This window comes from Sorex araneus, chromosome X, assembly GCF_027595985.1.
Source record: "Sorex araneus isolate mSorAra2 chromosome X, mSorAra2.pri, whole genome shotgun sequence".
NCBI lineage: Eukaryota > Metazoa > Chordata > Mammalia > Eulipotyphla > Soricidae > Sorex > Sorex araneus.
In genome coordinates this window covers 239141705-239155754 of record NC_073313.1, presented here as the reverse complement: position 1 = coordinate 239155754, position 14050 = coordinate 239141705, and the positions used below count along the sequence as shown (strand labels likewise).

General features: G+C 41.4%; 1 protein-coding gene across 4 annotated transcripts in view; it reads left to right on the top strand.

Moving 5' to 3' along the window:
• CMKLR2 (chemerin chemokine-like receptor 2) overlaps positions 1-14050 on the top strand; it is a 51461-nt gene that overhangs the window by 4757 nt on the left and 32654 nt on the right. The window lies entirely within an intron of this gene.

The window sequence follows — 14050 nt, the reverse complement described above, 5'->3', positions numbered from 1 at the left end:
CTTCAGTAAAGGTTTTATGCCTCATAAAACTTCTAAAAAGTAGTCAAGTCACAATAGAACTGAACACAATAAAAATTAGGGACTGGGGCAGTAACTCAGTGGGAGAGCATGTGCCTGTCCTGTGTGAAAACCTGATTGGGCTAAATGACACTCCCTTCCTCCCAGATTAAACAGAAAAGATACTCAGTCCAATAAAGATTAAGGAACACCTTAACATTCTCTTAAATGGGACAGGGGATTGTTTTTTTTTCTTTTTGGGTCACACCTGGTATTGCACAAGGGTTACTCCTGGCTCTGCACTCAGAAATTACTCCTGGCGGTGCTCAGGGGACCATATGGGATGCTGGGAATTGAACCCGGGCCGGCCGCGTGCAAGGCAGATACCCTACCCATTGTGCTATCACTCCAGCCCCATAAATGGAACAGTTTTGATTATGCCTCAGATCTATGGTACTTGATATCTTTTCACTGTTAGTTTGACTTTGCCTGTCACCCCCCCTCCCCCAGCTGCAGCACCAACTCTGTATCCCACCTGCTTTATAGCTTGAGGACCAGAATTTCTGGATTTTATTTTATTTTATTTTATTTTTTCTTTTTGGGTTACACCCGGCGATGCACAGGGGTTACTCTTGGCTCTGCACTCAGGAATGACTCCTGGTGGTGCTCAGGGGACCATATGGGATGCTGGGATTTGAACCCGGGTCGGCCGCGTGCAAGGCAAACGCCCTACCCGCTGTGCTATTTATTGCTCTAGCCCCAATCTCTGGATTTTAGTTTCCTTTCCGGTAAAATAAATCTGATGGGTTAATTCCCTCCAGCCCTCCCAAGTCTACCTTCTTTCCCAGTCTTTTTTTTTTTAAATTTTAAAGGGACTTGGAAGATCATATATACAGTGAGTAAAGAAAGCTCTTGCCTTGCACACAGCTGACCCAGATTCAATCCCTAGCATGCCACATGATACCCCAAGAATTTCCAGGAGTGATCACTGAGCATAGAGCCAGGAGTAAACCCTGAGTACTGGTTGGTGTGGCCCCAAACCTGCCCCCTCAAAAAAAAACACCCCAAAACCCCTTAAATTTGCATATATTTTGTATTATGTATGTTATTTTATTTTTCTTCTTCTCACTCCTGAGTTGATGTTGTCATGACCCAGGTGGAGGAAGAGACTATATAACTAACACACACAGCTGGTTATGTAGCGCTCACACCTTTGCTTGTGGTGCTTGCCAGGGGTTGCACACGTTCTAGCTATAGCTCTCTATTATAGACTGGGGCTGTGTGTAGTCGGAAAGCATTTGCAGGGCCAGAGGTCACAAAGAGCAGAGCTGTCAGGCAGGCATAAAGAACAGAGCCTCCAGGCTCACGCATGCAGCTAGCACCAGAGATCAAATTTGTAGCCTCACACTGGCCAGGCACATGCTTTAGCCTCTGAACCATCTGACAATTCCTTTCCAATCCTTTGTTCATTAACAAAACTAATAAACCATTCAGTTAAGTAACAGTTTGCTAATAAACAATGAATATGTAATTTATTTAAGTAACAAACTATTCCATAACTGGTTTGTTAGCTGTTAATTTTCATGTTAGCAAACTGTAACTTAGTGTGAGGTATGTAATGGGTACCTAACATGTATACTGAATATGTAGTAAATATTTGGTGAGACAAATCTTTTGTTAATTTTTAAAAACACAGTTCTTTCAAAGTTCCTTTCCCTTTCCCCTTGCTGTTGTTGATGACTTTGTTGCAATGACTAAGGATTGCACACATCCCTAATTGTGGGACTCACACATACTTACCCCGTGATGCTGGCTGAGGGCTGCACATCAGGTTGTGGGTATTTCATTCCAAACTGGAGTACTTATCAAGGCTGTGGTGCTCAGTCACGTCCTCAACAGGGCATTGTAGGAACCATACAGCAGGTACAGCGCCTACCTTGCACACAGTTGACCTGGGTTAGGTCCCCGGCATCCCATGTGGTCCCCTGAGCACTGCCAGGAGTAATTCCTGAGTTCAGAGCCAATAGTAATCCCTGAACATTTCTAGGTCTGGCCGCCAAACAAAGCACAACAAAAACAGGGCATTGTTACCTTTTAAATGAGATATTCAAGTCATGGTGTTGGTGCATGCTGGGGGTTGCTATTGTGCTCACACACATGCATGCCAAGAGTCATATTTCCTGAACATGACACCCACACACCTTTTTAGTTGCACTGCTCATCCAGGGCGCTTGGTAGTACTTACACATTATCCCTCTGTAATGCTTACACACATCTGACTGTGGTACTGCCAGAAATCACTTATATGCAAATCATAATGCCCCAAACAGGATAGAGAGAGATAGAGGCGCACAAAGGGAGAGAGACAAAGAGAGACAGAAAGACACAGAGAGAGAGACAAAGACAGAGACAGAGAGAGAGAGAAAGAAGGAAAGTACCTGCCATAGAGACAGGCAGGGGTGGGAGGGAAACTGTGGACATTGGTGGTGGGAAATGTACACAGGTGGAGGAATGGGTGTTAGAATACTGTATACTGGAAAACCAATGGTGATAAAACCAATGGTGATCAGCTTTGTAACTTTGCATCTCACAGTGACTCAAGTTAAAAAAAAAAAGAAAGAAATCACTTATAGCACTAGAAATTGCAGATAGTGCTGTTTGCAATGCAGTGATAGAGCATCCATTATTGTTACAGTGTATGTGGACACTAGGGATTCAAACTCAGGACCATACATTTGCTAGGCAGGTATTCTAAGTCACTGTGCTGTTCCCCAGATATAGTTTTATTCAGACTCTCTTTTATTCCTATTCTTTGATGATCATAATGTTTTGATTATTGATAACTGAAATATAAGATGATAGATGTCCATTTCTAAAAACAATATGGTATCTGGGGAAGCAAAGTATGCATAATTCAGGCACAAGATTAGAGAGAGAAGGGACAATGTTCAGCCGTATGATACAGGAGACTAAACCCAGGACCTCTTGTATATAAAGCATGTGCTCTTCCACTTGAATCACATCCCTGAACCCAGGAATAAACATTTTGCTAGCTATTATGAAATCCTTCCTTCAGCTTATAAATTGGCCAGGTGATTAAAGAGTAGAAGGACAGGGGCTTAACGGTGCCTCTCATTGACTGTGGCAGAGTTTATCTCTATGTGAACTGAGCTGATCCCGGGGATTGCAAGCCATCCAAGCTCAGTGCCATTGGCCCCTTGGTCAGAAAACAGTATCACTGAACCCCTCTGACCTTGAGTGTGTGAAACATTGGCTCAGGGAATTCTCTACAGAATGAGTACAAATTAAGACTTCATTTGTAATAGAAATTCATCCAAGTGAGTAAAAGAAGTGAGGGCTTTTAAATGGTTTAAATACTGTTTGGCTTTTTAAAAAAAAAACAACTCTGTTTTTATCTCCATAGTCAAGCAAAGGAAAATGGATATTTGGAGATTTGATAACTGGTTTTTGAAGTCTGCAATTTTCCACCTTCTGGAGGGAGGGAGGTTGATCATTAACTGAGAGGAGCCACTGTTTGTGTCACGGTCAGTCGGGCAAATATTGACAGGATGGTGTGTTGAGAGAAGAGATGAGGATTTTAATGGAAGTTTTTGCTTTCTGGAAGTTGGAACTGTGCTGCTAGGAGATAGAATTGAACTCCAAAGTACACACAGTTTCTGCAGACTACAGGCTTCAGAAATGGGAGGGATGGATGTGGAGGGGAGCATTTAAGAGAACTGTTTATAGAGCAGGTGGGCTGGTAAGAGAAATCAGCCTTGGTGACCTATGCTGAGTTTTTGTTCTGTTTTGTTTTAGCGAGGCTTGGCAAGGAGTTCCCAAGTGAAGCCCAAGAAGACCGAGGGCCCTCCTTGAAATTCTCAGCAAACCTGCCCTTAGTTCAAAACAAGAACCAGAGGATACAGTGCTGCTTAGGTCCTGTGATGCCACGGATTACCTAATTAGCTCAGCAGTGCTGGGGATCTCCAAGACCATGCCCAGGGGTTCTGGAGAAAGGCCTCCAGGGTGGCATCTAGTGATGGTTGGAGGACCATGTAGTGCCAAGGGTTAAACCCATGGTAGGTTTGTGCCCTAAGGACTGTACTTTCTCATAGCGCCCTCATCCTGAGTTTTAGTGACATGAAAATGTCTGCACTTGATTGAACCCCTGATGGGAGGGCCTAAGGAAGTTGTTCTCAATCAAAGGCACACTGTGGGTGGAAGAACTTGTCTATGAAGAAGGAAAAAGACTAGCCTTTGACTTCTAGAGGAGGAGGGTATGAGAGTGGCAAATAAATATGAGTTTTGAGAGTGAAGAGCTATTTACAATAAAACATCAGGCACAAGCAGGCCTGATTGGGGCCTTCTCACTTCTCTAACAGCAATAAAAAAGTATTATAAGAGAAAAGAACTCTTTTTGATTCCCAGTTCTCTCCAGGTTTTAAAAGACCATGGACTAACCATGGACTCTGCTAGCACCCTTGAAAAATCTTGCACAGAAAGATGCAAACGTATATCAAAACACATTATATATGTAATATATATTTTTGTGACTCTTAAGTGTGCCATATTCACTATGTAGAGATATATTGAGTGCTGCCTCAGTTAATGGAAAGATCCCAATAAATAATAAACTAAAACTCTGACTATAATCCCGTTGTGCCCACTTTCGACTGCAGACATTTTCAGGTTGCAATAAGATATACTTAGGCAGCATTTACTTTCTAGTTTCTGAGCATAACTGGGTATGGATGCAAATCACTCTACCCCTGCCCCAAATTGGGGGCCTTCTTGTTATTGTTATCATCAACAGAAAGTCAATCCCTAGATGAAGTTCCAAATAAGGTGAAGAAGTAATGAATTTCACAAAGCTTAATACATAAAGAATTTTTTAATTTGAAACTTTATTTAAATACTTGTGATTTACAAAGTTATTCATAATACAGTCATTTCAGGTATTCAATATCCCAACAGCAATTCCACTGCCAGTATGGCTTCCCTCCACCAATATCCCATGTGACCCACCCACCCCTCTGTCTGTCCCCTTAGCAGGCACAAAATAATTTAGATTGCTTATTACAACACATACTTCATAATGGTGTTACGAAAGTCATCGTCTGAGGATTTGCTAGTTGAGCCTTCTACGCCATTGTTTTCACTCAGTGAGCTTAGTGAGCTTCTACGCAACTTTCCCAACTGATTTTCTGTGTTTTTACTGAGCTGTCAGTAAGGTGAACTTTGGCAATGTCATGGGGTGGCTCATTGCAGCCTAGCTCTCCAGCATCTGCCTCATGAAGATGTTTTAGCAACATTGTGTCTCAGGTCTACCAGGTTTGGTTCAGCCGTGGCTTCTCTCCAGGATTGGTCTTGGGGCCAGGACATTTAACCGTAAGTGGAAGCAGGTGAAGCAGGAGCACTGGCCCTCCAATAGAATAGGGACTTGACATACCCCCCATTCCAAGAAAGCTCCAGTAATCTGGGTCCGGAGACTGTGCCTACCATGTTAGGCTTGGCTGTGGCTTCTCTCTGAGTTAATACATAAAGAACTTAATAATTCTTTTCTCAGGACTCATGCAGATGCAAAACAGGTCGTCCGTGTTGCCAGGTTTATTCTCCGAAATTCTGATTTTGTTTCTTTTCATGTGAAAGAGAAAATAGTTATTAAGGAATTGTTCAGGGTTGACCAGATGGCCAGCTTGTATGATCATTAAATTCCTTGGGTATTGTTCCTCATTATAAAGTCATCACACAATCACCTACAACAGAAGTCCATATGCAACAAAAAGCCATCATAATAAATGCATATAAAATGATCATTACAAAAGTGAGGAACATTAGGGAGTGCATTTTTTTTTTTTGCTTTTTGGTCACACCCATCATTGCACAGGGTTACTCCTGGCTCATGCACTCAGGAATTACTTCTGGAGGTGCTCGGGGAACCATATGGGATGCTAGGAATCGAACCCGGGTCAGCCACATGCAAGGCAAATGCCCTACCCGCTGTGCTATTGCTCAAGCCCCGACATAGATTTTTTATTAAGTTATACCACATTGAAAAAATGTTAGTCTACCTTAGCCAGTTTTAGCTAAAGAAAAAGGTTATTTGTTTTGCTTTGACATAAAGTATGGATTACTAATTTAATAAACACTTATGTTATATATAGTTATTTTATTATGTAAGTATTTGACTTTATTTTATTTATACACACCTATTGGAAATTATACCTAACATTAAAACTATGATAGACATCCGATAGTCTTGATCATTGAGAACACTTCCTCCTTCTTTCACCAAACATTTATTGAGCACCTTTTTTTTTTTCTTTTTGGGTCACACCCGGCAATGCACAGGGTTTACTCCTGGCTTTGCACTCAGGAATTACTCTTGAGGTGCTCAGGGAACCATATAGGATGTGCTGGGAATTGACCCCGGGTAGGCCACATGCAAGACAAATGCCCTACCCACTGTGCTACCACTCCAGCTCCACGCCTATTACTTTTGTTACACTCTGCTTGAGATTTTTCTTTTCTCTCGTCTTCCCATTGTTAATGGTGGTGATGGTGGTGATGCCAGGGAGTGAACACCAGTCTCACTCACAAGTGAGGGCAAGTACTTTGTGCTCGAGCTGTAAAAATGTAGAAAACACCAAACCACAGACTCGATAACACTGAAAATATGAGATTCAAACTTGAACGACCAAACTTTAAAATTTGCCTGTCAAGGTGGCAGGCTGGTGTAGGGAGTTAGTTGGGGGTGGTGAAAAAGAATTTAGAAACACTGGTGGAGAAGTTGACACTGGTAGTGGGATTAGTGCTAGAATACTGTATATCTAAAATTCAACTATCAATAACTTTGTAAGTCACTGTTCATTAATTAACTTTGAAATGTTTCTATTAAAAGAAAGAAAAGGAATGGAGAAAACCATTCTACTCTCACAGTTTAGGAGATGAGATAAAGACAGGAACAGTTAATTGCTAGCAAAAGAAGGCCCTGAAGTCAGAGAGACCCAGAAATCTAGTCTGGGCTTCCCTGGTTCTGCTAATTATTCAACTTCTTTTAACCTTTCGGAAATAATAATAGTACCTTAGAAGATTGTTGTGAGCATTAATTGTGAAAAATTACATGTTAGGTTGTTTGTATTATATAGTACTTAACAGGCACTCAGGAAATGCGAGATATTAACCGCAATGTGTTAAATCAACATTTTTCAATTGGGGATACAGGGAAAATTGAATAAATGGGGGGACCTTGGCACAAGACTAGGGATCCAACTCATAGGATAAGGCTGGGGTTAGGGGAGCGCCCCATAAGAAAGAAACATTGTGGGAAGAAGGCCACATCAGAAACAGACTAAGAAACACAGCTTTTTTTTTTTTTTTTTTTTTGCTTTTTGGGTCACACCCGGCAATGCACAGGGGTTACCTCCTGGCTTTGCACTCAGGAGTTACTCCTGGCGGTGCTCAAGGGACCATATGGATGCTGGGAATCGAACCCGGGTTGACCACATGCAAGGCAAATGCCCTACCTGCTGTGCTATCGCTCCAGCCCCAGAAACACAGTCTTTTTAAGTGTTAAGTGTTACTTTTAAAATTAGGTGCACTTAGTAATTGCTTCCCTTTGATTGTAGTGTGGTATACTGGTTTTTACCATAAGCAACAAATGACTAGATATTCATGCAGTTTATAATAAACTGGTTTGTTCTTGATAATGGTTTAGGGAAAAGCCTCATAAGCTTTCTCACTTATGAACCAAAAGTCTTGAGCTAATTAAATTTGAGTAGTGATGCTTGCTTTCCTTCTGTACAAAACATTCTTCTCACACCTTCAATGGGAAAGACCTGAAAATAGGTACTAATGAATTTACGATAATTAAGAACTTAAATTAACTTCTCAAATTTCACTTTTACCTCTTCGGTCTAAAACAATTACGAGGTATTGCCCACATGTCTACAGACATGAATGGCTTTATCAAACCACTGAACAGTTTTATTTTTAAGCTCTAACATTTACCAGTAGGCTCTGAGGTGGTGGGGCGGAGTGGGGCAGTGAGGGGGGGTGATGAATGCAAGGCAGAAACTCTAATGGAGATTAAATAATTAGAATTTAGAGGCCACGGAAACATTCAATCTGAAAAGACATGGACCAGGGAGAAGGTTTAAAGAGCTGAAGTGCATTCAGGAGCCCCAAATTCAACCACATGATCCCATATGCATTGCCAGAAGTAGCCCCCCCAGCACCATTGGGTGTGGTCCCCAAACTCAATTATTTGTGTGTATGTGTGGTATAATTACAGTGTGCTTTAGAATTATTTATTTTCTTTTCCTTAAACACAAAAATCACCAGCACATTCTGAAGATAGAAAATTAGCAAAATGAATTACTTGATTACCTCATGGAAAGCACCAAGTTGATATAAATGATTATTTATTATCTGATCATATCTATAATACAAAACATAAATTTTTCTCTTTGTTCATCTTTCACAAGGGCTTTTATGTTTTTTCACCTCTATTTCCAAATAAAACCACCCAACCTGAAATGATTTTTATCAAAGCAACACGCACACAAACACTTGCATACTTCGAGCTCTTTATTGTACTAGCAAGAAAATGGGAAGATTTCTAGATGATTAGTCAGAGAGCTAACTTCTCTTCTCTGTGTCCAGGAGGGAGGCTTTGCCCTGCAACAATCTGTCGTGTGTAAACCTGAGCAGACATTATGTGTAAGCCTGAAGCTAGCTAGCTTCATGATTCCCCAATATATGCGTGCTGGCCTAGCTTTGTGGCAATGGCTTTGCTTCTGTTTATTCATAGCCTATGATTAGTTTGTCCTCTCCATTTAGATGCTTGCAATCAAGCCACTTAGGAAAGAGTCAGCTTTATAGTATGAAGAACATGCATAGTGCTGTGTCACAGGCAAGGACTGACAGGGGATGTCCTGAAAGCAAACAGAAGGTGCCCTTAGTTGGAGTGAGTGGGTGGTGGGAGTCCATAGCAAGGCTCTGAGAGCTGGGGTCAGGTGTGCATGAGAGGTGGGTAGGTGCGTGAGCTAAAGGGCTCTTGTGGGTTGCATCAACACAATGCATTTATTTCCATGGAGATGGCTTCTTGTGACAGCCGGCTCTTCATCAAGGTCCCTGGGGTCTGCTTTTCATGATTTTCGTGACTTTAATAATCTCCCCTCTTGCTAGATGTATTCCTTTGGGAATTTTATTAAAAACAAAAAAGAAGTCCCCATGGTTTGCCTTTAATTTTCTGAGAGATTGAATGGGGAAAGAACAGGCGGTAGTGGGTTTCTACATACATGTAAAACTGCTTATCTCCTGGATGGGATCAAAATACACCAAGCATTGCATAAAGAAGGCATTGTCAGATTTTCTGAATGCATCAGAAAATGTGTTTTCTCTCCCAGAACACAGGGAGGAAGAATGATTATACCTCCTTTTTACTTTGTACGAGGGATATTTGCAAGAACATTTGTACCCATTTATTTATTCTTTAAAATAAATTAAAGCTTTATTTTAAAAGCACAAGATCTTGTTTTTGAGTCATATCAAATGGAATCTATTCATATTCACTGAGTGTTTTTCTACCATTGCCTAGAGAATGACCATTTCTTCCTTCTTACATTTTTTTTCTCAAGCAATCCATAAATAACTCATTCATTAAGCTCAAGAGTAAGCCCAAATAGAATGTCTTTGGAAAAGCTGGGCTTTTGCTTGCCGAGCCAGACAATTGATGTGCTCTCCAGCAGTTGTATTTTAGCAAGTCAGTGAGAGCAGAGCAAGAAGCCCAGCTATGCTGCACTGGTTTTCAACACAAAAAAATGAACTCATCGATGTGAATCATTTGATGCAAAATAAACTCCATTAGCTGAACATTATCGCAGGATCAGAATGTCCTGTTTTCTGAAGGAAGGAGTGAGTACACTAAAGCTTTACTGTAACTGTAGGAAACCATTATTTAATTGCTTACCATGGTATTTTTTAGCCAAATGTTATCTTTGGATAAAATGTAACTTTACAATATTATTTAAACTGATCACAAAAATATAGAATGATGTCATCAGAACCACTAATCATTAAATTAGCTGGGGTCTCTGAAATTTGCTACTTTTCAACAAAATTTATGTTGGTTATGGGACATAAATTTACAACTTATGAGTATTGCAATGAACTCTTTCATACATTCTCTCTCTCTCTCTCTTTTCTTTTTTTGCATTTGGGATCAGACCCAGTGGTGTTCAAGGGTTAATCCTGGCTCTGCAATCTCAGAAATATTCTTTTTCCTTTCTTCTTCTTTTTTTTTTTTTTTTTGCTTTTTGGGTCACACCCAGCAATGCTCAGGGGTTACTCCTGGCTTTTCACTCAGGAATTGCTCCTGGCAGTGCTTGGGGGACCATATGGGATGCCGGGGATAGAACCCGGGTCGGCCGTGTGCAAGGCAAATGCCCTACCCGCTGTGCTATCGCTCTGGCCCCTCTCAGAAATATTTTATTTATTTATTTATTTATTTATTTATTTATTTATTTATTGCTTTTTGGGTCACACCCAGCGATGCTCAGAGGTTACTCCTGGCTTTGCACTCAGGAATTACTCCCAGCAGTGCTTGGGGGACCATATGGGATGCCGGGGATCGAACCCAGGTCGACCGTGTGCAAGGCAAACGCCCTACTCGCTGTGCTATCGCTCTGGCCCCCTCAGAAATATTCTTGACAGTGGATGGGGGACCATATGGGATGCCAGGAATTGAACCCTGGTCGGCTGCGTGCAAGGCAAACGCCCTTGCTGTACTATCACTCCAGCCCCACAGTATCTCTTTTCTTTTGTGGGGGAGGTCTGGGCCAGACCTTGTGGTTCTCAGTGGTTATTCCTGGATCTGTGCTCAGAGGAGTGACTCTTGGCAGTGCTCTGGGGACCATCTGTGTTGCTTGGACTGAACTAAGATCAGCAGCCTGCAATGCAAATGAATGTATCAACTCCTAAACTCTCTCTCCAGCACTTCCTTACATGTATTACCTTGTATAATTCTCTGGGGAGGGGAAATCCCAAGTAGTGCTGAAGGGACCTGTTGGACTATTCCTGGTGAAATTTAGTCTAGCTCTGCAGACTTGATGGTTCAATGCTTGGTCCTAGCAATGCAGACTTCCAGGAACCACAAGGGCCAACCTTGAGGTGCTGGGGTGGAGGTCATATAGAGCTAGTAATCAAACTCAGGATGTTGCAGATCAAGGCATATTCTCCTGATCCCTTTGCCCTCTGTGTAACTTTTTTTTTTTATTTTTGGGTCACACCTGGCGATGCATAGGGGTCATTCCTGGCTCTGCACTCAAAAGTTACCCCTGGCAGTGCTCAGGGGACCATATGGGATGCTGGGAATCGAACCCAGGTCAGCCGTGTGCAAGGCAAATGCCCTACCCGTTGTGCTATTGCTCCAGCCCCACTTGTGTAACTTTTACAGAAACCTTTAGTAGATAACTGATAAGTCTTTTTCCCCAGATCACAGATGAATAATTTATAATTGACTAATAATTTTTTTTGACATGGAGAGGGTCAGAAAGATAGTTCGATGAAATGAGTACATGCTATGCATGCATACGGCCCAGATTCAATCCTTGGCATCCCATGAACCCCTGAGAACTACTGGGACCTACCCTTAAGCATGGAGTCAGGAGTATAAGTATCAGTTATGACCCTGCACCACCAGTTATGAGTACCACCAGTTATGGCCCTGAAGCAAAACAATAAAATGACAATCTAGTTGTGACCATTGTCTAGGATTTAGTACTGGGAGACTAGAGATTGCTGTGTTTGGTATTTGCTTCTTTTAGATGCAAAAAGGGCAAGAATTTGTACTTTATACTTATTTTTTATACTTAATTTTCTGAATTCTTGCCTGAAACTTCTACAATTAAAAATGGTTAAATTTGGAGAAATAGCACAAGGTTTAAGGTGCGTGCCTTGTGTACATCAAATCCCAGTTCAGTCCCAGCACCACATTTATCCTCTTTTTTTTTCTTTTCTTTTTTGGGTCACACCTGGCGATGCACAGGGGTTACTCCTGGCTCATGCACTCAGGAATTACACCTGGCAGTGCTCAGGGGACCATATGAGATGCTGGGAATCGAACCCAGGTTGGCCGCGTGCAAGGCAAATGCCCTACCCGCTGTGCTATCACTCCAGCCCCCACATTTATCCTCTTGAGCACTGCCAAGAGTGACCCTGGTGCATAGAGTCAGAAGTAACTCCAGAGTCTAGCTGGATATGAGTCCAGACTAAACCCAAAACACGTTAGGACCAGAGAGAGAGAGAGAGAGAGAGAGAGGGAGAAAGAGAGAGAGAGGGAGTGAGAGAGAGAGCGCGCATAGGGGTTAAGGCACATGATCTCTTAACCCCAGTTTGATCAGCCACACCACATATGGTCCCCTGGCAGTGAGTTCTGCCAGAATTCTGCCAGAAGTCACTCCTGAGCACATGTGTTAATGAGACATTTGTGGACCCCAGAGTCCCATATTTGATCCCTAGCACTTATAGTGGTTTTTCAGCACCATTGGAAGCAACTCCGACTATTGCAGATATGACCTAAACCCTCTGCCCCAAAAGAAAAACATGGTTTTGGGGCTGGAGCAATAGCACAGGGGGAAGGGTGTTTGCCTTGCATGCAGCCAACCTGGGTTCGATTCCCAGTGTCCCATTTGGTCCCCTGAGCACCACCAGGGGTAATTCCTGAGTGCAGAACCAGGAGTAACCCCTGTGCATTGCCAGGTGTGACCCCAAAAAGCAAAAAAATAAAATAAAATAAAAATAAAAACATGGTTTTGGTTTAATGGGGGAGGGGAAAATGAGGGCACTTTTTATTACTCTTAATGTTCTGATAGTTATTTAAATAGGTAATTCAAAGTATGTATGATGATATAATTAACACATTTCAAAGGTTTTACAATGTCAGAGAATCAGCAAGCTATTATCATGGGTTTAAAGGTAAATTCAGGGGCCAGAGCGATAGCACAGCGGGTAGGGTGTTTGCCTTGCACGCGGCTGACCCGGGTTCGATCCCCGGCATCCCATATGGTCCCCCAAGCACTGCCAGGAGTAATTCCTGAGTGCAAAGCCAGGAGTAACCCCTGAGCATCGCTGGGTGTGACCCAAAAAGCAAAAAAAAAAAAAAAAAAGGTAAATTCAAAGTATCACACATATTTAGGCTAATCAGGGATGTTGAAATGAATTTATAAACAGTTGCCAAACAAGCTAATATCCACAGGGGAATAATCAATTGCATTTTAGTAGCCAGAACTTATCCGTATGTCAATTGACAAGCTGCCTACAACTTGCACAATTGTAAAAAGACTGCAAAAACAAAGTAACAGAGAAAATCTGGGAAGACCAGCTAGAGTACTACCAATCTTCTCCCCCCCCCATTTTAAAGTCCTTTGTAATTTCTCTGGACAAGCCATAAGTACTGGGGGGGTGGGGAAGTGAACCCCCTCTTCTTATACAACTTTATATGTATAAGTATATATGTATGTATATATAAGTATATATGTATGTATATATACTTATACATATAAAGTATATATATATTATATACATATAACATATATGTATATAACTATATACATATATATACTTATACTTAATGTAAGAATATATATATACACATATATATTCAATATACCAAAAACACCAATATAACAAAATAGCAATATAACAAGTCTCACAATGAGACATTACTGGTGCCCGCTCGAGCAAATCGATGAGCAACGGGATGACAGATGACAGTGATATATATATATATATACATATATATATATATATATACTTGAATATTCACCAAGACAATGGTAGAGGGAAACACACAGTTTGGTTGAGGACATGGTGTTAGAATATTGAATGAGACCCTATCATCCACAAAATTGCAAATCATAGCAACTCAATCTTTTAAAAAAAGATTAGCCCAACCCAGAGCTCACAAATTTTATTATGAAAGTAAAATAGTTTCTTTCCAGAATTTCTTATTGCAAAATTATCAGTCAGCTCAGGGTAATTGTTTTTCAAATGT